The following is a 27,728-nucleotide window of genomic DNA, read 5'->3' as shown; positions in this document are numbered from 1 at the left end:
GAATACTATGTGAGGTTCTCCAGAGGCTCCATTTTACAGGCTATCCAATCAGTGGAACCCTCCTTCCATTTCCTGCGTTTCAAAGTGGTTTGCCAAGACAAGCACCACACATCCTAATACTATTAGTATAATTTTCTGAAGGAAATGCAGATGGTGTAGATAACTGATGAACAAACTTTGCACGAAGAAAAGGAGTACTTGTGGCACCTTAGAGACTAACAAATTTATTTAAGCTTTCGTGAGCTACAGCTCACTTCATTGGATGCAGTCAGTGGAAAATACAGTGGGGAGATTTACATACATAGAGAACATGAAACAATGGGTGTTACCGTCCACACTGTAACGAGAGTGATCAGGTAAGGTGAGCTATTACCAGCAGGAGACCGGGGGGGGGGGCAGGGTGAACCTTTTGTAGTGATAATCAAGGTGAGCCATTTCCAGCAGTTAACAAGAACATCTGAGCAACAGTAGGGGGGAGGGAGGGGAATAAACATGGGGAAATAGTTTTACTTTGTGTAATGACACATCCACTCCCAGTCTTTATTCAAGCCTAAGTTAATTGTATCCAGTTTGCAAATTAATTCCAATTCAGCAGTCTCTCGTTGGAGTCTGTTTTTGAAGCTTTTTTGTTGAAGAATTGCCACTTTTAGGTCTGTAATCGAGTGACCAAAGACATTGAAGTCTTCTCTGACTGGTTTTTGAACGTTATAATTCTTGACATCTGATTTGTGTCCATTTATTCTTTTACGTAGAGACTGTCCAGTTTGACCAATGTACATGGCAGAGGGGCATTGCTAGCATATGGTGGCCTATATCACATTGGTAAATGTGCAGGTGAACAAGCCTCTGATAGCGCGGCTGATGTGATTAGGCCCTATGATGGTGTCTCCTGAATAGATATGTGGACAGAGTTGGCAATGGGCTTTGTTGCAAGGATAGGTTCCTGGGGTAGTGGTTCTGTTGTGTGGTTGCTGGTGAGTATTTGCTTCAGGTTGGGGGGGCTGTCTGTAAGCAAGGACTGGCCTGTCTCCCAAGATCTTTGAGAGTGATGGGTCGTCTTTCAGGATAAGTTGTAGATCTTTGAAGTTGCATTGGAGAGGTTTTAGTTGGGGGCTGAAGGGGATGGCTAGTGGCGTTCTGTTGTTTTCTTTGTTGGGCCTGTCCTGTAGTAGGTAACTTCTGGGTACCCTTCTGGCTCTGTCAATCTGTTTCTTCACTTCAGCAGGTGGATAGTGTAGTTGTAAGAGTGCTTGATAGAGATCTTGAAGGTGTTTGTCTCTGTCTGAGGGGTTGGAGCAAATGCGGGTGTATCGAAGAGCTTGGCTGTAGTAATCACATCAGCCATACTATCATAGGCTCATTCACCTGCACATCTACCACTGTGATGTATGCCATCATGTGCCAGCAATGCCTCTCTGCCATGTACATTGGCAGGTGTCAGAAACTGACCATAATTAATATCTTGAGTGTCTTGGTACAGTTCATCCCAAGTTCAGGAAAGAAGATGGGGCTCAAAGTTAAACAAAAGCAGCATGAAAAAGTACCTATCGTTGGGGACTTAAACCATTTAGTTTGCACTCATTTTTAGCTCACTCATGTGACGCAATATTCTTGGAATATTCTGTGGTAGACGGAGAAATATAAAGCATGAGAAATTTATTCAACACCTAGGATATAAGGATGACTGGAAAAAAAAAGCACTATTACATCCTCAGGATATATGAGACCCTCAAGAGGTAGATGCAGTGGTATGTCACGAGTATGGATACAAAACAAAATAAAACCACAATGTTCATATAATTATTGCAAAAATGCATAGACTCATAGAATATCAGGGTTGGAAGGGACCTCAGGAGGTCATCTAGTCCAACCCCCTGCTCAAAGCAGGATCAATCTCCAACTAAATCATCCCAGCCAGGGCTTTGTCAAGCCTGACTTTAAAAACCTCTGAGGAAGGAGATTCCACCACTTCCCTAGGAAACCCATTCCAGTGCTTCACCACCTTCCTAGTGAAAAAGTCTAGATCTAGAAGAATGAGGGGGGATTTGATAGTTGCTTTCAACTACCTGAAAGGGGGTTCCAAAGAGGATGGATCTAGACTGTTCTCAATGGTAGCAGATGACAGAACAAGGAGTAATGGTCTCAAGTTGCAATGGGGGAGGTTTAGGTTGGATATTAGGAAAAACTTTTTCACTAGGAGGGTGGTGAAACACTGGAAAGGGTTACCTAGATGGGGGGTGGAATCTCCTTCCTTAGAGGTTTTTAAGATCAGGCTTGATAAAACCCTGATTGGGATGATTTAGTTGGGGGTTGGTCCTGCTTTGAGCAGGGGGTTGGACCAGATGACCTCCTAAGATCCCTTCCAACCCTGATATTCTATGATTATAAATAAACAGTGACCATTTGCTCCAGTTCTTAAGCAACTCTCAGCCACCACCATATTGCAGAGAGAGCAAGAGAGTGTGAGGTCCTCTCAGAGGGACTCTTTACATAAAACAGCTAGTGGACACCCCCAGTGAAGATGGCCAACAGCCCAGTGCCTCCCCGCCCCCATAATGTCCTCTCAAAGAGGAAAGAAGGAAAAAGGAAGCCACTCAGCAGTAACTTCATCTGCTTATCTGAGGGACAGATAAGATTCTCATGTTTTGGTGACCTCCATAAGTTCTTCACACCCCATCACAATATTCTCAAAATACTATAAAGTGAGTGTGTGGAGTAGGGAGAAAGAAGGGACTTATGTGCTACATCTGGAGTCTCAGCTTTCAGGATGTATCTTTCTTTTTCTGCTGACTGTAACCTGTTTCTGGTTCAGTAATATTTTCATTTAATGAGTTGTGGTTAAGTTGCAGGACATGGTGGCATCCTGAAATAATGACCTGTCAGCAACACTAGTGAAACTCAGTGCCATGTTTGCTTTAAAGGCCTCTGGCTGCAACTGTATCCAATTGTTTAACATCAAACCTTACTGTGAATTAACCAAATTAGTTACTTGGCTGCCATCAGTCCTTCTGGTCTCTTTTCACTGGCCTCTTTTCATTTCATTCTTGAACGCCTAGAGCCACTCCATTCCCAAGATACCTATGAATGGCTACCCATTCAAGCAGCCATCTTTAGTTAGCCTTATTCCCATGTAGAAAGTCAGGCTCACCTTGCCAGGGCCTGTGTATGGCAGCAAGGTCCTACCCTAATTTCCCAAGCTTGGCCTTGGACTCTAGGGTAATAGGCCATAACCTCTGTAGTCATCCCACAAGGACTCCTGCCCAACTCCCTTTGATAGCATCATGACCGCCCACACATGTACCTAGTTATAGTTTCTGCAAATGACCACTGTCCCCTGCCTGGTGAGTCCTGAACGGTGCTCAGAGGAAGGCAAATCCCTCACCACTCTCATCCCATTCAGGCTTAGCCAAACTGCCAGTTTGGGAAAATTCCTCTCTGTGCCTGAAAATGTCTAGGTCCGAGGAAACCTGTAAGTTTTACTTGGGTCTTTATCATGCTTATTTCTACTGTCTGGCCCTACCTGTCCTAATTCCTCCAGAAACTTCTGGGCCCGATCAGCTAGACAAAGGCAGTGATAACCATGTCAATGGGTGGATAGTGGTGTATCATATTATATTAACATGGTCTTTTTGCTTTAGGCTAATCCAGTTTCTCTGTCTGGTTCTCTTGCACCTGTTTATAACATTCTTTGTTAACAGTAACTTGAACTACCTTCCATGGTAGGTAAATTACATGGTAAATTCCTAAGAAGACAGAATTTATAGACCAATTGACACAACAGTGGGAAGACAGCTTCAACTGATGGAGGGACATGATCCTTCCTCTGCAAGTTCCCACCAACAAGCCAGTCTTTACAGCCTGGTGCATTTCAACCAACCACTTGAAAGGCAGGGAATCCCATGAAACAAGCACTGTGGCACTACCTTCAGGCGGGAGGAGTAGCAGGAGGACTTGGGATTAGCTGCTTAACGTGACAGGTGCCTAACATTTAGGCACCATTGGCATTCACAAAACCCCTGCTCAGCTGCTGCCTAACCATGTAGGTGCCTTAAGTCTCTGTCATTAAAATCCCCAAGGATCTAAATTTCTCCAGCTGGGATGTGTACAGCCACCTATGTCCTGACACCATCCAGCAGTTTGGCACCTAACTCATGCCTAAATCTCAGTGGGATTCAAAAAACTAGGTCTTCCCCCATCTATCTTGCCTTCAGGGCCTGATCTTCAGGGCTCCCCCATTCATTATACCCTTTAGGCCAGTGCTTAGAGCACTTACCCAGGATGTTGGAGACTCACATTCCTCCTCTGCATGATGTGGAACAGCGATTTGAACCCGTCTCCCACAAGACTACCCTAACCACTGGTTTATCAGGTATTCTGAGGTGGGTCTCTCTCAATCTCTGTATAAATAATTAATAGTTCATTGGAGAGGGGGACGGGAACCTCAGTCTCTCACCTCCCAGGTGAGTGTCCTAACCACTGGGCTACCGAGTCCACTTGGTTAAAGGAATTTTGGGTGGGCAGCACCAGCACCATCACCATATTTATTGAAAAAAGGACTGACCAGACTGAGGCGCCAGCTCCAGGAGAGGGTTCATGGCTGTGAATCCCAGGTGAAGGGAGATGCCTTTTCCCTTTGAAGGCTGAGACTTAGGCCTTTCCTTGCCATTTTCTACTGGCTAACTTAGTTGGCTGCCTGCTTAGCCTGCTGGCTTTTGTGGTTCCCACTCTTAGGCATCTATCTCTTCCCCATGCACTGTATAGGGAACCTGGGCACCTAACTCAGGGCTATGAATTCCAGTAGGCAGCAGGGCACCTAAAAATTAGGTGTTGCAACATTGCAGCACTTAAGTCCCTCTTTTAGTCCCACCCTTAGGCCTCGACCTACAAAGACATTTAGAGTTCTAACTTCCATTAATTTAATTGGAAGTTAGGAGCCTAAATACTTTTGAGGATCTGGGCCTTAGTGCCTGAATGGCAGAGCTTCAGCAAATCACGACCCCATCTGGAGGCAGGGGTCTTCATTTTGCTGCTATGTGAATAATGTAGGAAAAAAGCCTATGAGTAAAATTTCTAAAGACCCTAACTTGGCTTAGGAGCCAAATTCATTTTCAAAAGCGACTTGTTAGGAATCCAAATCTCATTGAAAGTCAGTAAGACTTCTCCTCCTAAATGCCTCAAGGCTAGATTTGTAAAAGGTATGTAGGCACCTAATGACACAGATTGTCAAAAGTGCCCAGACACTAAACTCCCATAGATTTAGGCTCTTAAGCACTTTTGACAAGTCAACAGGCCTTAGGCTTCTACATGCCTAAGTCACATTTGAAAATGGGGCTTAGGTTCCTAAGTCACATAGGGTATGTCTACACTGCAATAAAAACCCACACCACTGATTCTCAGAGTTCAGGTCAATTGACTTGGACTCACAGGGCTCCAGCTGGAGGGCTAAAAATTGTGCTGTAGACATTTGGGCTCAGGCTGGAGCCCCAGCTCTGAGACCCTCCTACCTTATGGGGATTAGCTGATCCGGGCCAGCCACAGTCATGCCGGGACCCTTCTATTGCAGTGTAGATACTTTGAAAGAAATCTATGGTGAAATAAAGAATATGGTTAAATTTTCCAAAGTAGAATTCCTTATTAGATGAAAGCAGGTCTAGTTGGTAGTAATCATATTATACGTCTACACAAACCCTCCCCCCATCCAAATAACTGCACATGTTATTCATCTGTGTTTCTCCACTCATCTGTTCTATTCAAAAGGGAAATCTGTGTATGGAAACAATTAACCACTTATCTACATACATCAAGCAACAAACCAGTCATTCAAGCTGACTCAGGAGATAAAGCCCTCAGTGTATGCATATGATAAAATGACTTGGGGCTGCCTTAAAATCTACAAAGTTAGTTTACCGGGTTAGCTCAGGGACTGAAGGGAGTGATTTTAATAACTAGAGTCTAAGCACAGATATATTTGAGCCAGAAAGGCTTGTAGTATTTCCCTTTCATTTCATCCTTTCCTCTCACCGTTTGCCCATGACTCCTCTGTTGCATGATTTTCTGATAACAAAAGCATGTCCCTTGTCAGCACAGCACCGTGATTAGTTTGGTTGTTGTCTTGCAATCCAGTCCAAGCTTCAACAACTGCCACACGCCACATCATTTACAATCTGTTGCCATAGGTGCTGATCTTCTCTCTTAAAGAACAAGCCATGAATACACACAAACAGACCTGAGTGATAGGCTATTTCTGTACAGGTGTGAGACCTGCCCTTTCCTAGTTACTCAGAGCAGCCAGACAGTTCTCAAAGCTGGTAAATAAAACTATGATGGTAGGCAGCACAGCATCAATTTCAGAAAGCATCTTTAATAAATAAAAAAAAAGTTTAAAACCTGATGAGAATAGTAAGTAACTGCAAAAGTACTACTCAGACAGTGCAGATCACAGTTAAAATAATAGTTAAAATTTAGAAATAAAATAAATGGAGTGAATTAAAACAGAGGAGTAAAACTAATAAGAGTTAGGGAGCTGTGACAGGGTCGGGCCAGATGGCTTTAGGAGAGTAATCCTATTGGGATCCGGGAAGTGGGCGGGCGAAGCCCATCCACTGCTAAAGGATCCCCCTAGCCTAAAAAGGGGATCCACAGGTCCTAGATACCAAATAATTCTGGGGGACAACTAATGAAATAAACAGGGACAGGAGTGTGCTCAAAGGGTCAAACGAAGGGAACTGGACAGGGACACCGAGCAGAGAACCCTGGACAGCACCCATTGCTCCTCAAAGGCGTCAAGGGATTCAGAGGACGCCGCCCAGAGGAACTCTGCCCAGATACGTGAATGGACCGAGGATCGGAACTAGGCCCCACAGTCACAGGAGACTCCATCGGCCAACCTCCTCATTCTGGTTTTATAGATGGCCATTTTAGCTAGGGCCAGTAGGAGGCTGACCAGGAGATCTCGTGAATTTGTGGGGCCACGAATAGGGAGTGCATAAATAAGAAGGTGAGGGGAAAAGTGCAACTAAAAATGTAATAAAATATTGGTGAGGAGCTGGAATAGGGGCTGCAACCTGGCACACTCCAGATGTGTGTGTGCCAGGGTTTCCCTCACGCCGTAAAAGGGGCAGGTATCTGGAATTGAGATGAACCGCGCCAAGAACAGGCCCGTGCTCATGGCTCTGTGAAGGAGCCGCCATCTGACATCCCCGGCGAGCCTTGGAACTAAGGTGGAATATAGGCTGGCCCACCAGGGCTCCTCACCCTCCAAAGGTGGCAGAAGGTCCCGCCATTTTGTATCGGGGTGGGACACGAGGGTGAGGGCGTGAAGGGTGTGGAGCTCAAGCGTGTATAGATGTTTCCTTGGCACGGTTTGAAAGCAGACCGGTTGCATCTCGTGCAGCCCACTTACAGTGAAGGGGTCGGTTGGGTCCACAGGACAGGGGTCCAATTAAAAGGTCCGGTGGACCTAGGGTAGAAGGTGGGCGGGGCATGCCCTCGTGCAGGACCCGGTCAAGATAAACCCGAGCAGCGGGTGGCAAAGAGGCCTTCACTTCCTGAAGTATGTGCCAGGGAGTACAAGGTCTAGAGAGCCCCATGCGCTGAGCAAGCGTCAGGGGATCCAGCCAGTCTCCCCGATTGTAGTCGAGGTGGTCTCTATCTCTTGTGACTTCTGCCAGGACCAACCTCTGGTGCACCGAGCGGGACTCCGCCACCTGCACACGGAGCTGGGGGTTGTGTAGCAGAGGCTCCGCGAGGAGATCTGCCCCTTAGTGGCCACCACGGACCTGGTCATTGAAAAAACAGTTTCCAGGTCTGGAGGAGATCCTGGTAGAAGACCGGCAGCCCAGAGAGGTCTCGCAGAAGACCTCTCGGATGGAGATAAAGGAGCTGCCGGTCGTATCGGAGCCCTCAGAAGTGCTGCAGGAAGGCGTGCGCCAGTATACTCCACGCTGAACTACCTGCACCATAAAGGAGCCTCTGCAGTACCTGGAGGCGGAAGACATGGACCTGAGTAAGCGGACATTTCAGGCCCAATCCTCCCTCTTCCAGGGGTAGATGAAGAACCCCCACAGGGACCCAGTGCAATCCTGACCAAAAGAACTCCAGAGTCGATGTCCGGAGTTCGGCCAGGAAACCCGGGGCTGGGACCAGGGTGTTGAGCCAGTACCAGAGCATGGACAGGACTAGTTGATTAAGCACCAGCACTCTCCCTCGAAGGGAGAGGCACCGGAGTAGTCCTGTCCATTTCTGGAGCCACTCTATCACCCCGCTCTCTAAATTCTGCCAGTTCTCCGGTGGAGAGGGATGCGTGGCAGAAAGGTAAATGCCAAGATAGAGCAGTGGACCCGTGCTCCACAAGATGGCCTGAAGCACGGGTGGGAGGGAGCTCGCCTGCCACCAGTCCCCTACCACCAAGCCAGAACTCTTGACCCAGTTGACCCATGCGGAGAGGCTGCCGAATAGATAGCCTGGCAAGTCTCCACCTGCACCAAGTCACCTGGGTCCTGGACCACTAGGAGCATGTCATCAGTGTACACTGACAAGACTAGCCGCAGCTCTGGCTCCTGCAGCACCAACCCCGTCAACCTCCAATGGAGGAGACAGAGGAAGGGCTCGATCACCAGAGCGTACAGCTGGCCTGAGAGGGGGCACCCCTGCCGTATTCCTCGCCTAAAGCTGACCGGTTCGGTCAGGGTCCAGTTGAGCCTGACCAAACACTCTGCGGAGGCGTACAGCGCCCGGAGAAAACCCACAAATTGGGGTCCAAAGCCAAACGCTTGCAGAGTGCTCAGGAGATACCCGTGATCCACTCTGTCGAACGTCTTCTCCTGATCCAAGGACAGGAGGGCGAACAACAGACCATCCCTACACCCAAGTTCCAAAAGGTCCCGGACCAGATATAGGTTGTTGAAGATGCTGCGGCCCGGGACGGTGTAGATCTGGTCTGGGTGGACCACGTCTGCCAGCATGGACCCTAGCCACAGCGAGATTGCTTTTGCCACAACTTTGTAGTCCGTGCTGAGGAGCAAGATGGACGCCAATTACGTAAATCACGGAGGTCCCCCTTCTTCGGCAATAAGGCGAGCATGGCTCGCCTGCACGAAAGAGGGAGGACCCCGCTCTGCAAAGACTCGGCCCAGACGGTGACTAGGTCTGGGCCGAGGACGTCCCAGAACACCCGGTAGAACTCCACGGTCAGCTTATCTATGCCCGGAGATTGATTGGTGGGCATGCGACGGAGGGCTTCCGAGAAGTCAGCCAGAGTGAGAGGCAGCTCTAGCCAGTCTTGGTCTCCTGCACTGACTGTAGGGAGCTCCTCCCAGAGCACTCTGCAAGCGTTAGGATCGATCGGATCCGGGGAGAAAAGGCTTGCGTAGAAGGCTCTCGCTCTCCCGCACACCTCCACTGGATCCGTGAGGGGGGTGCAGTCTTCTGCCAGAAGGCAGGTGACATGTTTCTTGGCCCCCCCTCCTATTCTCCAGGGCATAGAAGAAGCAGGAGCCGCGTTCCATCTCCCGAAGGAGATGGATGAGGGATCGAAAAAAGGCACCCCGGGCCCGATGGTCCTCGAGGGTCCGGAGCTCCTCCCGCTTCTCCCGGCACGCTCCGCAGAGGGGCGGATCCTCGGGGCTGGCGGCCAGACGCCTCTCCAGCTCTAAGACCTCCCGTTCCAACTGCTCTATCGCCGCATCCCTCCGTTGGCTGGTGCCCCAGGTGTAGTCACGGCAGAAGAGCCGAGCGCGCACCTTCCCTAGGTCCCACCACCGCCGTGCCGAGGGAAAGGCATGCCGCTGCCTCGCCAGGCCAGCCAGAACTCCCGGAAGGATGCCACGAAGCCCGCATCCTCCAGCAAGCTGTTGTTGAAATGCCAATAGGCCAGCCCCGGCCTCTCCACGCAGAGGGAGGCCGTCACAGTGGCTAAATGATGGTCAGAAAATGGGGCCGGCCGGATGCTGGAGGAGTGGGCTTGTGAAAGATGGAAGCATGATAAATAAATGCGGTCCAACTGGGAGTGGCTCGACTGATGGGCCTCCACCCGGACAAAGGTGAACGTGGAAGTGTCATCCGGGTGGTGGTCGCACCAGACGTCCACCAGGGAGTGGTGTTCGACTATCTCCTGGAGGACAGCGGCGGTGGCCGGGCTCTGCTCCGTCCCCAAGCGGTCCCGCTTCTCGAGGGTGATGTTAAAGTCCCCTCCCAGGACCAGGGACTCATGAGGATCCAAGGTGCTGAGGAAGGCAGACGCCTGCTGATAGAATTGCAGCCGCTCTGGGCTCGCTGCTGGGGTATGGATGTTAAGGAGGTTGACTACGAGCCCCTTCATACGGACCCGGAGGTGCAGCAGGCGGCCCGACACAGCTTCGGCGACTCCCAGCACCTCGGGCTGTGGGAGAACAGGGTCGTCACTCCAGCCGTACGAACTGTGAGATGGCTAAAGTAGACCCTGTCCCCCCAGTCCAGCCGCCAGCTGTCTTCGGCGGTCGGATCCATATGGGTCTCCTGCAGGAAAAAAAACAGAGTACCCCCCGATCCCGAAGGAAGGAGAGCACCTGGGACCTGCGGAGACCTATCCTACAGCCACGGGTGTTCAATGTTGCGATGGTAAGAGGTGCCATGAGGAGGACTGGGGGGGATCCTCGCCGGCAGGGACGCTCGTGGCTCCCGATGGGCTGCGCAACAGTCCGTGACCTACCCCGTAGGTGAGTAAGGAGTCACGGAAGAGGTGGGCAAACAAACAAAAGCTGCAGAGGGAAAAGAGGCGGGGCAGGCAAACAAACTGAAGCTAGTAAGGGGGGCTGGGGCAAAAAGGGGGGCAAAAGCTGGAAAGGGAAAATGGGGCAGGTAACGAAGGACAAAGCAGTGAGGTGGGTAGTCTGGGGGGGCGGGGAAGCACGTGCTCCCACGTGCGCTTGCACAAAGCCTGTTTAGGCTGGCTGCTGCTTCTGGCCCAAAGGGTGGAAATAGGGTGTGACAAGCCAAGCAAGCAGCTGAGTCTAGAGGCAGGAGCTGAGGCAGATAGTATACAGCCAGTGGAGGGGGCAGTGGTGGTGGTAGTAGTGGTTGGGGGGGACACAGATGGATCAGGGGGCAGCTCCATGCCACACCCCCTGTGTCTCTGGAAATACAGTCAAGACCCCCACCACAAGAGCACAGTTTGAAAGTTACTCAGTCTTAAGGCCCCCTCCACAGTGGTCTGCAAAGTCTCTAGGTGCTCCCCCACTGGTAGATGGTCCTCTTCTTCTCCTCCTCAGGGCTTCAGCAGCTCCAAGCAGCAAGCTCCACAGCAGCAGCTCCAGGAACTCCAGGTGGTGATTCCGGCAGGCAGAAAGGACCCCTCTCAGGTGGTGGTGGTGTCCACAGCAATGGGCTGGGGTCCCTCACTCCCCCCTTCTGGGGAGTGGGCCAGCAGACCCCCACCCAAGGGGCTGCAGTTGGAGCAGTAGCAGCACCCGAGAGTGGGAGGCCAGCAGCCAGCCAGCCAGCCAGCCAGCAACTAGGTAGCAGAGAATGGGGGTGGTGTCTGGCTCACCCAGGAGAGCAGCAGGGAGAGCCCAGGGCTTAGCAGGAGGAGAAGGAGTTTTCTCTTTCCAGGCCAGAGGGCTACTGGAGAGTAATCTATGGAAGACCTATTGGTCCCAAGTTAAGCAGATCCCTTTTCCCTGGGTAAGGAAATAGGGAAGGTTCCAGAACAATCAGGAACCTTCTGGAGACAATTAAGACAGACAGGCTGATTAGAACACCTGCAGCCAATCAAGAAGCTGCTAGAATTAACTAAGGTAGGCTAATCAGGGCACCTGGGTTTTAAAAAGGAGCTCACTTCAGTTTGTGGTATGCGTGTGAGGAACTGGGAGCAAGAGGCACTAGGAGCTGAGAGTGAGAACGCGGACTGTTGGAGGACTGAGGCGTACAAGCATTATCAGACACCAGGAGGAAGGTCCTATGGTGAGGATAAAGAAGGTGTTGGGAGGAGGCCAGGGGGAAGTAGCCCAGGGAGTTGTAGCTGTTGCACAGCTGTTCCAGGAGGCACTCTAGACAACTGCATTCCACAGGGCCCTGGGCTGGAACCTGGAGTAGAAGGTGGGCCCGGGTTCCCCCCAAATCCTCCCAATTCCTGATCAGACTCAGGAAGAGTTGACCTGGACTGTGAATTCAGAAAAACGGCCAAGCTGAGAGCTGCCGTGAAGCTCCAAGGTGAGCAAACCCACCCATAAGTGCAAGACCCACCAAGGTAGTGCAGGAACTTTGTCATAGAGTCCATGGAATGATAACCTGATGTGTCTATGCATCACTAAAAATAGCTTTTATGTCTTCCATGGAAAACATAATGCTTTTGCATAGAATTTCTTTAAAATGTACTGCTCTGATGCATTTTAAGAGAGTGAGTAATATGTTATTGCCGTGACTCCATTTATCACATGCGCCAATAACAAAGCCATGAAGGGAGATGGTGTAACAACCAGAGATCTTCCTTATCGTCTCCTCCAGCTCCAAATAATACTCCAGCTTTGAGTGGTGGACTTTCTCCATGCTCTGGGCAGTATTCTCCCACCTGACCGTAACATCAACACCTGCCGCCTTTCCAACCTGCTGGTTTGTGGAGTTCATAGAATAAGTGTCGACCCCAATCTCATGTCTTTATTTACCAAGGCCCCTAGTATTCTGTTATGCCTCTGGAGTCTAGCATCTTTTGTTTTGTAACATTGACCAGAATCTTGCACCATCTGCAGTAGAAACTGTGTCAGGTTGGTCCCTTGGGAAAGTCTCTCTCTCACTGGGTACACTTTTGATCTCAAATGGAGGGCTGAAATAAATGATGATCTAATAGAGAAAAGGTCATTTGAGGTAGTTATTACTAACAACATTGTTGTTACAATAATTAATTCCTATCCCTTGTCATTGGAGGGTGCACTATCTTCTATGTTTCTCTTCATGCCAGGTTTTGGGGTTAAAAGAAACAGCACATTTTTCTACAACTTTCTGCACTAGATCCTCACTGTCCTAAATGTAGGAGGGCTGGCTCCACTATCCCTTGAAACAATAGGTCCTTTTCCTTTTCTAACCAATATACTGGATATCAAGATGGCAAATTTAGGAAGGGGAAGACACCTGTCCTGAATCCTAGAATACATTAGTCCATCAGTAACACATAACTTTCAGGATTTCTAATTTCTGGATAGGTTTAAGTGGTATTTTATCTAGTTTATTGCACTATTCAATTAGATTAAGAGGTGACAGATGTATTATACCTCTCTAAGGACCTATTCAAGCTCCCAGCTATTTTTCAAACGAACATGGCTCTTTGTGATTGATTTCACTCTGCCTAACTTTCCAGTGTTCATTTGCATTAACAATATATGTTTTATGCCTGGATGGAAGATTGAACCCTTTTATTTTTCGTATGTTTATTTTAATCGCAGTCCTGGAACAAAATTGGGTCAGTAACTCCATACTGGTCTAAGCACTGCTGACAATACCAATGTTGTCAGCAAAACCCAACTGCCTATCCTCTTTTATCCACCCCTTCTTTCTCCAATTTTCAAAGAAGATGGTCTAAGGCAATATTAAATAAAATCAGGAAAAATAGGTTACCTGCTTAATCCCACTACAAATCAGAATATTGTTGGTTGTATTGGATCCAGTATAAACTTTAGTGGAACAATTTTGAGTCTTTAATTAATTCTATAAAACCCTCTGTGACAGGGTTTACCTACCCCAGCCTGGCCCCACAAGGGTTAACTGTGCATTGCAGGTTGAGGAAGCCGTGCCCTTTCGCCTTTGTGGGCATGCTCAGCCTGGAAGCAAGATCTAAAAAGAAGCAGCCCAGCTCAGTCTGGGCAGTCTTTGAAGAGAGAGTCTGGAGACTGCAGACTCTCTCCAGGGAGCTGCTACAGGTCCTGACCCCAGAGCCAATGTACGCAGAGCCCCAGATGGATACCAGACGGCCTGACAAGCCCGGAGAGGAGATCATGCCATCAGGAGCTAGTTCTACACTGCCTGAGGATGCCAGAGACCTGTGGAGACTGTGGATCATGGCTGGCGAAGACAGTGTAGGAAGTAGCCCAGGAGGCTTTGCTCCGGCGGGTGAACCGGGGAACCTGTCAGCATGTTTCGGGAGGATCCGGGCTGACTCGGTGGTGAGCAACCGTGCCAGTGCCCTGGGCTGGTGCTCAGAGGAGCAGGAAGGGCCCGAGTCCCACTACCCTGGGCACCATACACTCCTGAGTGGCACCCCACTTCCCCAGCAGGCCAATAGGCCACACAATCCCACGGGGGGGCGACTTTATTGACTCCAGCCAAAAGGCCATACTACCACATTTTATAGTAAGGGTCATCGGCATAGGCCCTAACCAGCTGCGGTATAGCCTCTTCCTTTTCTTTTGACCACACATGACCCAACACCCCGTGACAGGGTATACCTACCCTGGGACACTCTCACTAATGTGATGTCTTTTGAGAGCATGTATAAGTGGCCATGAGCCACTGAATCAAATTCTTTGGCCAGGTCTTCACATGCTACAGCCAGTTCATTGCTGTTATGTTTGGTCCCTTTAATGATGTTACAGAGAATAGATAACTTTTTTTTTCACAACCTGGGGTCACTGCAAATCCTTTCTGATGGTCACAAATTATAATGGAATCTGTAAAATGTGCATGTGGAATTTTAGCATATAATCTCATCCATTCCCAACTGCTTATTAAAAGTCTCCACTTGGAAATATTTAAAAACTTATCCTGATCTTAGGAATATAAATGGTCCTATTTTTCTTTAAGGTGCTCTGGAACTTGCTACAAGTTAAACCATAAATTACAATTCTTTGTATGATCTCTCATAAATTAAAGTTATGCTGTCAGGACCTGGAATGCTACCCTTATCAACTGTTTCAAGAGGATCTCTAATTTCATCTACAGAAATCACTCTAATTAATGAAGTGTTAATAGTGAAATTAGTTACTGGAAGTCACCCTGCTCTCATCCCGGGTTCTGGGGTATAGAAATAACCATTTAATTTTGTCTGAGTTCTTCTGCAGATACAGGACAGTTAGTATTATTTGGTTCACCCATAATAATTCTTGAAAGCCTCCTGCAATCTTTATCAAAAGAGTTTGATAACATCTAAATTGTGCTTTTTAGTGACACATTTCTTCTTTCACACATCCTACACGTCCCGCTTATTCAGATTGTTATTGTAGCATCCATGATACTGTCACACAGAAAGGACCATGACATGTCAATGTTGTTTTCCTGTGGTGGATCTAAATCCTATAACATCTGCAATCTATTCTTCAGTTCAATTTGAAATTGCTGCTGTAATGTCTTGTCTGTTTTGCTGTCAAATTTTTTAGTGCTTTGAAGGAGAGAGGATTTTTGTGTTTTTGAGTTTTGATCTTCAATCTTGCCACGCACAAATGATAGTCACTTCCAATGTCAGTTCTTCAGTATGCTCTGACATCCTGGAGAACTGATCTAAATTTTCATTCAGTACAAAGATGGTCAGTCTGGTTCCTCATGACTCTGTTTGGGGAGCTACAAGTTCCTTTATTCCCACACAAAGATATCCATAGTGTTTCATCAGTTAGGAGCCCTGATAGCAGGCACAGTACTCCCAGTCTTTTATCATATTCTGATTTTAGGAACATAGACTGCATTTCCCCTTTACTTTCTCTAGTCTGCTGTTGACATACCCTACTTAGCATTGAAGTCCCCCATTACTAAGCAGGTGTCGTGCTTGGGGAAAGTATCAATCAGAGTTTGTAGACAATTGTAGAATTGATCTTTGATATCATCATCTGTTATCTGTCAGTACTTAGCATTGTATAATTGTCATTTTTATGTAGCATGTTTGAAATCTAGCTCAGAGCAACTGGCAAAAGTCTTTTGCTTAATGAAGTTTTATCTCTGGACGTGGATAGAGATGAAAACTCTTATTTAGTTAATTTTGAGAGAGCAGAATAAGTATTTTTAACTTCAAACGCTCACTATTTCCATTGAAATGTTAACAGCATTGAAAAAGGCAGAATAAGAAAAAAACCACAATCTGAGCCAGTTAACAAATAAATTATATAGTTTAGCAGAGGGGTGACCCTCTGACACGTCACAGCTGAATGCCTAGTCAAGCATGTCACAGTAACACCATTAGTCTTAATATAAATGGAGTCGCAGTAATATGATTTGACACATTAAAGCACAATGGGCCAAATACCTTCCTAGTAGTTTGCTTTCAAGAAATTAAGAGAGATAAAGTTTTTTGACTAGTTAAAACATGCTACAAAAAGCAAAAATTGAAGGTAAGGATGATTACATGGATATTTAAAAATATTAATGTGACACCATAAAAGGTGTCTAGTTCCTTCTGAGACTGTCTGGGGAATAGGTCTATGTGAATTTATTATTTCCATTTGATTTTATGAACACTATTTATAATTATAAACTTCAGTGTGGATTAGAATTTCCACAATGAGACATAAAACAGACTGTCTAGAGAACTAAAACAGGGCCATCATAAAGTCATCAACACTGCCGCTATCTGGGCAGTACCATAGTCTACAAACAGAGATATTGACTTTTAATGCCCATCTGCCAGCATTCCTACTACAGAGCTGGAGATTGGAAATCCCAGTGTAAGAAGAGAAGCTGGAAATGGTGTCAGCCCCGCTTTTAAAGGGACAAAGCTCTCTAGCCAGGTGGCCAGATTGTGGCCAGAGCTAGAAGGCTGAGTAGAGGTAGCTGGCCTTTCTGAAAGACACTGATTAGGACCCAAAAGACTCTCAGGGGAGGTGAGGGCTCTGAGGGAGGAAACTGCCTTGAGGCGTTTGTTGTTTTTCCATAGATCTGTAACTCTCTTGTGTTGTCTATGGGGAAGTGTGTCTGTCTGTCTGTCTTTGCAAAACTTTTGTGCTTTGCTTTAACTGTCACATGTTTCTTGAAGAGTTAAACTATAATTCAGACTACCCACAAGGGTGGAGCTCTGGGGATAGTGTACATAAGTTATTAGAGAGACTTGGAGGGTTCAGCACTGGTGCCCAAGACAAGGACAGTTAGACTGTGGGGTCTTACTTCCCATTGAAGAGGTGCCAGAGAGCATCTGCACCCCACAGTGCACCTGAGAGGCCAGAACCAGAGATAGTGTGTGAACACTGCTCAGACTCAGTGGGCTTGGAAGCACATGGGATCCAGCACAGGGTCCAGCACAGCTAACTGTTGACCATCACAAGGCTTTTATTTTTAGTTCTGAAACTCACTAGTGTTTGAATTTTCTGAATATATTATACTCTCTTTATTAGCACTTCTCTCTCTTTGGAAATGTAGGGTTTCTTATTTTGTTTGCAAAATACTGATGCCAATGAGATCCACCTTCAAAGTCCCAGCATTTTTGCTCTTCTAGACTGCCAATAAACCTTTGATACAGTAGTTCGAATATTTTTAAAATTTCCCCTTTGGCCTAGTTAGTCTTGTTCTAGCAATTGTGCAGTGTCAGTACATTTTAGTATCATACTTTCACCTAATCTACATATGCATGAGCCAAAATATTACATTAACATGTATAGTCATCAGTAATTTGAGCCTTAACCCAATCTCGTAAATGACGTTTTTTGACTTTGAATTACTCTTTTGTAATTTAATTTCTGTTCTTCTTTTAAAGCAGCTACTGTAGCTTCTATGCCCTTTCACAATGTATTATTAATTTAAAAGTCAGCACATACACTGTTCAATTGCCTGGGTGGTGACAGAGAGAGAGAGAGAGTGAAAAAGAAAGACTTACTTGGTAAGTAATGATGACAACTTCTGTTGCTTAGTCCGATAGCCATCAGCTGCAGCTCCAAAAGCTAAACTAATAGCTACTGTCCTGGCTTTTGGGCAGTCAAGATAAGTATGGCTTTCTGGAGGGGTTAATTCCTTGTTGGGATTCAAGTGAATGGGCTTAGCTCAAGGATATTCTTTTCCAATCTATTTTGTATACAATATGCAAATAGTTCTAAAGAGTTCCTGTTATTACCTTGAACAAAGACGGATAGGAAAGCAGAAGCTCTGGCAAAGCTGACATACACACAGCTCCAGTTTCGGGCTCTAGACAAAATGCAGCTCTGTGGTCATGTTTTCAGTTTAGTACATTTCTGTCTTTGCTGTTTCAATGACATTGTTCCCAGCTTCTTTTCATTATTTATTTGTATTGTGATAGCTCCTCAGACCCCCAATCAGGGATCAGGACCCCACTGTGCTAGGCATTGTACAAACATGTAACAAAAAGGATCTCTACCTCAAAGAGCTTACAATCTAAGTATAAGCCAAGAGACAGCAGGTGCATACAACAAACACAGCAGGAGAACACAAGGGAACAGTGAGACAATAGTGATTAGCATAATAGGTGTGGTGTTTGTCAATCAACAAGTCAGGAAGTGGTCTATGCAGCAGCACTTTGAAAGAGTGGGGGAAAATGGAACTTACCAAGGCCAGAGAAGCAGAGGTTGCAGTAATTGAGACACAAGGTGATGAATGCCTGGATAAGAGTTTTAGCTATGTGTATGGAGAGGAAAAGCTAGGTCTTAGATATGTTGTGCAGGAAGAAATGACAAGATTTAGAAATGGACTGGATGTGAGGAACTAGAGAGAGAGAGTAGTCAAAGATAATATGCAAGTTATGGTCCTGAATGACAAGGATGATGGTAGTGTTATCCACTATAACTGAAGAGAGAAAAATTGAAAGCTTGTGCTTTCATGTTGAGTTTAAAGGATGTGTCAGAGATGCAGGCCAAGATTTTAGTTTGGACAGAAGAAAAGTCTGGATTGGAGATGTAGATCTGCATAAGGATGATAGCTGAAGTTGTGTTTACAAAGAGATTGTCCAGTAGCAAGATGTAGATGGAAAAGAACAAGAAGGCAAGGATGGAGCCCTGTGTAATCCCCACAGAAAGTTGTTGGGGGGCAGGGTAAGGAAAACTAATCAATGAAGGACTGATTAGAAAGGTAGGAGGAGAACCAGAAAAAGACAGAGTCCCAAAAGCTGAGGCAGCTGAAGGTAGCTGAAAGGTCAAAGAGGATGAGGATAGAATACAGCTTCTGAACTTTGGCCAACAAGAGGTCATTAGAGTCTTGAGAGGGATGTTTCAGGAAAGTGAATAAGGCAGAAACTGGATTACAGAGGGTCTAGGATGGAACTAGAGGAGAGGAAATCTAGGTAGTAAGTCGTCATATACAGTACGTTCAATGAGGCAATTCTGAGAGTCTTAATTGGCCCCATAAAACACTAAATCCCTTTGATACTGTCCATCAGAGCAACCACACTCATCCTCAACCAGATGTTAACCAAAATTATACCCTAGACTTGGAGTTGATATGTCTCTATCCCTGGTCTTTAAACGGGATAACTATTATTAACCTGTTACATATAAATGGGCCTTCTGCTTTTAGGAGAGCAACTGAGCTAATGTGTAATTCCCTTCTTCTCCACTCAGTTATATAGCTGGGGACATTTTTATCACTGATTTCCAGGGTTGAAGCCCAAGAGGCAAGATTTGGTACAAATATATTGGGGGGACTGACCTCTCTATTATACTCATGCAAATCTAGCATCAGCATCTTTGCTGATTGCAACTGTGGCAAAGAGAGGTGGTCTCTCAGGTTGGGTGGTTCTAGGTCATTTGTGGCTTTGTAGTTCAAAACTGACACCTTAAAATCTATTTGGTAGCTGCCCGGTAATCAATGCAGATCCTGGAGAACAAGTGTCATGTTCCCTTTATAAGATGCCTATTTCAGCACTGCCTACCCAGTGTGATTCTAGGCTACCCGTGTCTGAGTTTCCATTCATATAAGTTGGAACTTTCAACCTTCCAGCTTAATTTGATTGACAGAGTGACTTGGGTACAGTGACTTGGCCATCTGGCTAAGTTTAAAAAAAAAAAAAAGTTCACTCCTTCCATGGTATCAAAGTCTAAATTAAACACAAAACAATCTTCTCTCCCCCACCCTCAATCTGGGCACAGTCCCTTCTTTCTGTGGGTTTGTCGTCAGTTCCAGAAGAGTCTTTCACTCCTCCTGGGCTCTGCTCAATCTCTTGCTGATCTTTATAGAACACCTGCTCACAGGGCGTCCTACTTGGATCCTCCCTTCTACTACACTCTCCATGCCAGAAGGACTGATTCAGCAACATGACCTGCCTGTCATGTGACTCTGCTCATTTCTCCACTTGGGGAGGCAAGCTTAGTATAGCACAGGTGGAGCTGGCCAGTCATCCTGTGATAATGCCCTGCAACCAACCTTTGCACCAATTCCAGCTGCTGAATCAAATTTACTCTCTCTTGGAAAAAGTACAAGAGAGTCTTGTGGTTACAGGTTTCAGAGTAGCAGCTGTTAGTCTGTATCCGCAAAAAGAAAAGGAGGACTTGTGGCACCTTAAAGACTAACAAATTTATTTGAGCATAAGCTTTCATGAACTACAATGAAGTGAGCTGTAGCTCACGAAAGCTTATACTCAAATTTGTTAGTCTCTAAGGTGCCACAAGTCCTCCTTTTCTTCTTGTGGTTAGTGACTAAAGAGATCTGGTTTAATTCCTAATTCTGCCACAGACTTCCCGTGTGACCGTGGGCATATCACTTAACTTCTCTTTGCTTCAGTTCCCACAGATAATAATCCTTCCTTACCTCTCACAAATGTTGCAAGGATAAATTACTTAATGTCTGTGAGACACTCAGATACGATGGTAATGAACACCAAAGAAAAGCCTATCAACAGATTGTGCAGATCAGTTCACCCCATCAAAACAGCCAAAGATTTTATGCAAAGAGTTATTGGATAGACATGTTGCCTGCAATTTGATCATTAATGCATTTTTAGTGTACAAGTGACAACAATACACATTTATAATGAAAAGCAAGATTAATGAGGGTAGGGTGGGTTTTAAAGATCTTTTTCTGCATACCAGTATCTCTCTCTCAAGTTGGTGCATGGGGAAAATCCACCTCCTGCTCCTCAGTGGATTTTTTTCTTATTATTTTAGAGTTCAATTTTTCATTCATTTTATTCCTTTCATTTTTTTTGAAGGATTATATCACTTTAAAAAATCTTTAGTGGACTAATTTTGCATGCACACAGTCCTTGCCCTTGTTGTGTGTGAAGGCGAGAAGCTCCTAGGAAGAAGTAATCTGCAGTTGTGCTATAAAAATTCAGCTAACCTGCTGAGACATTTTATTGCCAGGAAAATGCACTGAACAAGTCTCCTTGGGTAGTGAATTTTACAAAAAGGTGTTAAAAATAACGTTTTAATTCCTAAAATAATGGATAGCTCACAGAAGAGAAAATGATTTTTTTTCCTCAAGATTTAACATTTGAGTTTCTACGCTAACTGTATTAGAACATTATTTTGTATTGAGCATGACCACTGAGATCTGACACCACTGAGAAGTGACAAATTTATACACATTCTACAAATAAAACCTTGTACTAGTTCCAGCACAACTATAAAGATTACAGCAATATACTGTAACATAGAAACCTATTAAACAGATACAGCGTCTCGGTAGTGGGATGAGAGCGCTTGGTTAAAGCTTAGTTTAATAGTGTGAATTTATATATCAGCTTTTGAAACTATCCCAGAACACCAAAGTTGATTAAATTGGTCTAAATTATTCTTTCCCCAAATAGCGAAGTCTGTATAGGACACCTATATGATCCCCTGCCACTAATGAATTGTTCATCACTAATTATAAATGTCCTTATTTAGGGCCAATCCTTTGAACCCTTACCATACTTGAATAGTTCCAATTGACTTCTGTGGAACAATTCACTTGACCATGGGTGTGAATAGGGCTTGCAAGGTTAGACCTACAGTGTAAAAATGACTTAAGGCCTGATCACACAAATAGTGTATACCTTCAATTCTCAGCACTTTGTTGTATTGATTTTAAGATTAGATTTTAAGCACTTTGGGACACAGATCTTGTCTTCAGATCTGTCTGTAACTCACCAATGGTATTTTACTACTAATATTTCACGCAAATTTCCTTTTATACTGTACAATTTACATTTGAAGCCATGTTTTTCTGCCAACATGTACCAAAACCAGTGGATCTTGGCATGCCGTGTTCAGGATCCCATCCAAACTTGCAAAGATGTGTCTTGTCAATGCTCCAGAATGACAGCACATCATCTGGCTGACTTCTGCCACTTGAAGAATGTCCTGTCCATTCTTCTTAACAGCAAGTTTCCAGTAATGATAATCTGTTTGCTCTTGTGCATGTTCAACATCCTTGTGGATTGGGCACAGATATCCATCCTCAAGTGTGCCCTATGCAGATCCCCGTTCCTTTCATCACTTGAAACTTTAGAGACATTCCCTGCAGCTGCACACTGAGTACCTACTAGTGATTAGATACCTGTAGGTGAGCAGAATTTCTCCTGGTTCTCTTTCCTGTGGTGATCACAGGCCTCTCATCATCTGCCTCTAGCTGTGTAAAATGCCTAGTTTTTCCCCTTCCTCATGTAGTAACAAACTGCCAATCTACCTTTCTAATGTCTGCTCTCTACTGTACTCTTGTTGCCACTTCCTTTTCTTGTTAGAAGTGCTACATGAATCTCGTTGTCCAAGAACTCCTCCGCCTGTCTGATGTTATACAGGGTCAATAGCCATTTTTCAATTATAGAACTCTTTTTTTTTTTCTTCAAATTCATCAACCTGCACTTCAGTGTACAGGAAGTCTCTTCTGTCTTCAGGCAGGAAACAACATGTCGCATCATAAGTTTGGTTTGCAACCAGCTTATATATCAGGCCTCGCTAGTGAGCACTACCCTCTCCTCTTTGAAATTTTTGAATGATCGATTCCTCCCTGTTAAATAGGCAGCCCGATTAATGGTTAAATTAAAGCTCAATCATGTGCCCTTCAGAGGCACAACAAACAGATAAAATCAACATATGGACTGGTCTGATAATGTTATATTAGCTTGAGGTCACTATTCTTTCCATTGCAGAGGTAATTATTATTCATATTGCAATAGTGCCTCAGAGCCCCAATCTGGGATCAGGACCACATTGGACTAGATGCAAACAACTAGTAAAAAGACAATCTTTACCCCCAGAGAATTTACAATGTAAGTGTATAATAAGATGAAATCAGAAGATGATACAGACAACTGGAGGTGGGTGCAAGAAGAGGTAACAGTAAACTGCGCATGTTTTGTATAATAACCAATAGTCTCAGCTGACAGTGTGCCATCAGGAATGGTTTTGATGTTCATGTTGGAGAAGAGTTAAACTTGTACGTCAATAGACAGCAACAAAAGAAGCAATTCTACTCTTATGAATTAGTAAATGTGTCTTTCTATAATTATGTTTAACACATCTAAAGCCATTTTAGGAGCATTTCAATTCCTCAGAAGTTGGATTGTGATTAAAAATGTTATCCTAGAAACAACACAAAGAATAAATTCCAGATAATTTTACCCCACAGATCTTTTCCTTATTCCCTTTTTTCCCCAGCACTAAATGTGTGCTATCGAGACCTTTTAGAGATGAATGCTAGTTGTCTGTTATCTTGACTTGTTACTTTGTGTGTTGTAGTATCTCCACCATAGTGTGGATAGACATGGTATGAACATTTCAAAAAATTAGTGTTAGTCCACATAACAACCTTTGTCTGAAACAATAATGATTCATTTTTTAAATGTTTTGTTTTCAGTCTCCTAGTTGGATGTGTTTTTATATTTAAATAAAAGATGTTGCCTTACTCATTTTCCAGTCTCTGTAGCCCATGTATCCAAATACATTTATCTGAATAACAAAGTAAAAATAAATAAAAATACTCATTTATAGAAGAAGTAAGAAAACTGATGGAAATTCTATTAAAATTGCTGTAGCTTTAAATCTATCAAATTTGGAGAGAGCCTGAGTGAGTGTCTGATTGGCTGCTAGCCTGCAGGGGGCGGGCATTAGGGTGTCTGTGTGTTTGCGTCAGGGAAGCCTGGCTGTTTAAAAATAGCCAGAGCCTTGCGAACCAGCTGAGCGGCAGCGGAGCAGCGGGGACAGCAGAGCAGCTCACAGCAGGAGTTTGCCTGGGAGTTCGCCTGGAGTGAGCCCAGTGAGGCTTACATCTTGCCAACGTCTCTGAGGAAGCTCATAGTAGGTAGGTGATATGGAAGGGGGGGGTTCAGCTGCTGTGACCTGCACTGGATGTGCCATGTTTGTCTTTCTTCCACAGGACAGAAGCGACTTTGTCTGTACAAAGTGCAAGCTGGTCTCCATATTGGAAGAGAAGATTGAAGGTCTGGAGCAACAGTTAACGACCCTGCGTTGTATACGAGAGACTGAGGATTTTCTGGACCAAACTCAGGATAGCCTTCTAGGGGCACAAAGCTCTAAAGATGTAGAGCAGGTTGCACAGAGGAGCCAAGAGGCCAGTGAAGAAGCTTGGCAACATGTGACCTCCAGAAGAGGTAAGCGGAATGTCCGGGTTCCAGTAACACAGACACAGGTAACTAACCGCTTTCATGTTCTCTCCACAGGTACCAATGCGGAGAGTGGACCAGATGATATGTCTGGGGGGAGAAAGCAGAAGGAGACTCCGCTGGTTGGGAGGCATGAGATGCAATGTCCTGAGGTTGGGGGTTCCACGACCACCACTCCCAAGAGGAGAAGGTGGGTGGTGGTGGTCGGGGACTCTCTCCTCCGGGGGACTGAGTCATCTATCTGCCGCCCTGACCGGGAAAACCGAGAAGTCTGCTGCTTGCCAGGGGCTAAGATTCGTGATGTGACGGAGAGACTGCCGAGACTCATCAAGCCCTCGGATCGCTACCCCTTCCTGCTTCTCCACGTGGGCACCAATGATACTGCCAAGAATGACCTTGAGCGGATCACTGCGGACTACGTGGCTCTGGGAAGAAGGATAAAGGAGTTGGAGGCGCAAGTGGTGTTCTCGTCCATCCTCCCCGTGGAAGGAAAGGCCTGGGTAGGGACCGTCGAATCGTGGAGGTCAACGAATGGCTACGCAGGTGGTGTCGGAGAGAAGGCTTTGGATTCTTTGACCATGGGATGGTGTTCCATGAAGGAGGAGTGCTGGGCAGAGACGGGCTCCATCTTACGAAGAGAGGGAAGAACATCTTTGCCAGCAGGCTGGCTAACCTAGTGAGGAGGGCTTTAAACTAGGTTCACCGGGGGAAGGAGACCAAAGCCCTGAGGTAAGTGGGAAAGCAGGATACCGGGAGGAAGCACAGGCAGGAATGTCTGTGAGGGGAGGGCTCCTGCCTCATACTGGGAATGAGGGGCGATCAACAGGTTATCTCAAGTGCTTATATACAAATGCACAAAGCCTTGGAAACAAGCAGGGAGAACTGGAGGTCCTGGTGATGTCAAGGAATTATGACGTGATTGGAATAACAGAGACTTGGTGGGATAACTCACATGACTGGAGTACAGTCATGGATGGTTATAAACTGTTCAGGAAGGACAGGCAGGGCAGAAAAGGTGGGGGAGTAGCACTATATGTAAGGGAGCAGTATGACTGCTCAGAGCTCCGGTACGAAACTGTGGAAAAACCTGAGTGTCTCTGGATTAAGTTTAGAAGTGTGTGCAACAAGAGTGATGTCATGGTGGGAGTCTGCTATAGACCACCGGACCAGGGGGATGAGGTGGATGAGGCTTTCTTCCGGCAACTCACGGAAGCTACTAGATCGCATGCCCTGATTCTCATGGGTGACTTTAATTTTCCTGATATCTGCTGGGAGAGCAATACAGCGGTGCATAGACAATCCAGGAAGTTTTTGGAAAGCGTAGGGGACAATTTCCTGGTGCAAGTGCTAGGGGAGCCAACTAGGGGGAGCGCTTTTCTTGACCTGCTGCTCACAAACCGGGTAGAATTAGTGGGGGAAGCAAAAGTGGATGGGAATCTGGGAGGCAGTGACCATGAGTTGGTTGAGTTCAGGATCCTGACGCAGGGAAGAAAGGTAAGCAGCAGGATACGGACCCTGGACTTCAGGAAAGCAGACTTTGACTCCCTCAGGGAACAGATGGCCAGGATCCCCTGGGGGACTAACATGAAAGGGAAGGGAGTCCAGGAGAGCTGGCTGTATTTCAAGGAATCCCTGTTGAGGTTACAGGGACAAACCATCCCGATGAGTCGAAAGAATAGTAAATATGGCAGGCGACCAGCTTGGCTTAATGGTGAAATCTTAGCGGATCTTAAACATAAAAAAGAAGCTTACAAGAAGTGGAAGGTTGGACATATGACCAGGGAAGAGTATAAAAATATTGCTCGGGCATGTAGGAAAGATATCAGGAGGGCCAAATCGCACCTGGAGCTGCAGCTAGCAAGAGATGTCAAGAGTAACAAGAAAGGTTTCTTCAGGTATGTTGGCAACAAGAAGAAAGCCAAGGAAAGTGTGGGCCCCTTACTGAATGAGGGAGGCAAGCTAGTGACAGAGGATGTGGAAAAAGCTAATGTACTCAATGCTTTTTTTGCCTCTGTTTTCACTAACAAGGTCAGCTCCCAGACTGCTGTGCTGGGCATCACAAAATGGGGAAGAGATGGCCAGCCCTCTGTAGAGATAGAGGTGGTTAGGGACTATTTAGAAAAGCTGGACGTGCACAAGTCCATGGGGCCGGACGAATTGCATCCGAGAGTGCTGAGGGAATTGGCGGCTGTGATTGCAGAGCCCTTGGCCATTATCTTTGAAAACTCGTGGCGAACGGGGGAAGTCCCGGATGACTGGAAAAAGGCTAATGTAGTGCCCATCTTTAAAAAAGGGAAGAAGGAGGATCCTGGGAACTACAGGCCGGTCAGCCTCACCTCAGTCCCTGGAAAAATCATGGAGCAGGTCCTCAAAGAATCAATCCTGAAGCACTTAGAGGAGAGGAAAGTGATCAGGAACAGTCAGCATGGATTCACCAAGGGAAGGTCATGCCTGACTAATCTAATCGCCTTTTATGATGAGATTACTGGTTCTGTGGATGAAGGGAAAGCAGCGGATGTATTGTTTCTTGACTTTAGCAAAGCTTTTGACACGGTCTCCCACAGCATTCTTGTCAGCAAGTTAAGGAAGTATGGGCTGGATGAATGCACTATAAGGTGGGTAGAAAGCTGGCTAGATTGTCGGGCTCAACGGGTAGTGATCAATGGCTCCATGTCTAGTTGGCAGCCGGTGTCAAGTGGAGTGCCCCAGGGGTCGGTCCTGGGGCCCGTTTTGTTCAATATCTTCATAAATGATCTGGAGGATGGTGTGGATTGCACTCTCAGCAAATTTGCGGATGATACTAAACTGGGAGGAGTGGTAGATACGCTGGAGGGGAGGGATAGGATACAGAAGGACCTAGACAAATTGGAAGATTGGGCCAAAAGAAATCTAATGAGGTTCAATAAGGATAAGTGCAGGGTCCTGCACTTAGGATGGAAGAATCCAATGCACCGCTACAGAGTAGGGACCGAATGGCTCGGCAGCAGTTCTGCGGAAAAGGACCTAGGGGTGACAGTTGACGAGAAACTGGATATGAGTCAGCAGTGTGCCCTTGTTGCCAAGAAGGCCAATGGCATTTTGGGATGTATAAGTAGGGGCATAGCGAGCAGATCGAGGGACGTGATCGTTCCCCTCTATTCGACACTGGTGAGGCCTCATCTGGAGTACTGTGTCCAGTTTTGGGCCCCACACTACAAGAAGGATGTGGATAAATTGGAAAGAGTACAGCGAAGGGCAACAAAAATGATTAGGGGTCTAGAGCACATGACTTACGAGGAGAGGCTGAGGGAGCTGGGATTGT

This window comes from Dermochelys coriacea, chromosome 4 (assembly GCF_009764565.3).
Source record: "Dermochelys coriacea isolate rDerCor1 chromosome 4, rDerCor1.pri.v4, whole genome shotgun sequence".
Taxonomy (NCBI): Eukaryota; Metazoa; Chordata; order Testudines; family Dermochelyidae; genus Dermochelys; species Dermochelys coriacea.
Note: the sequence above shows the minus strand (reverse complement) of the source record.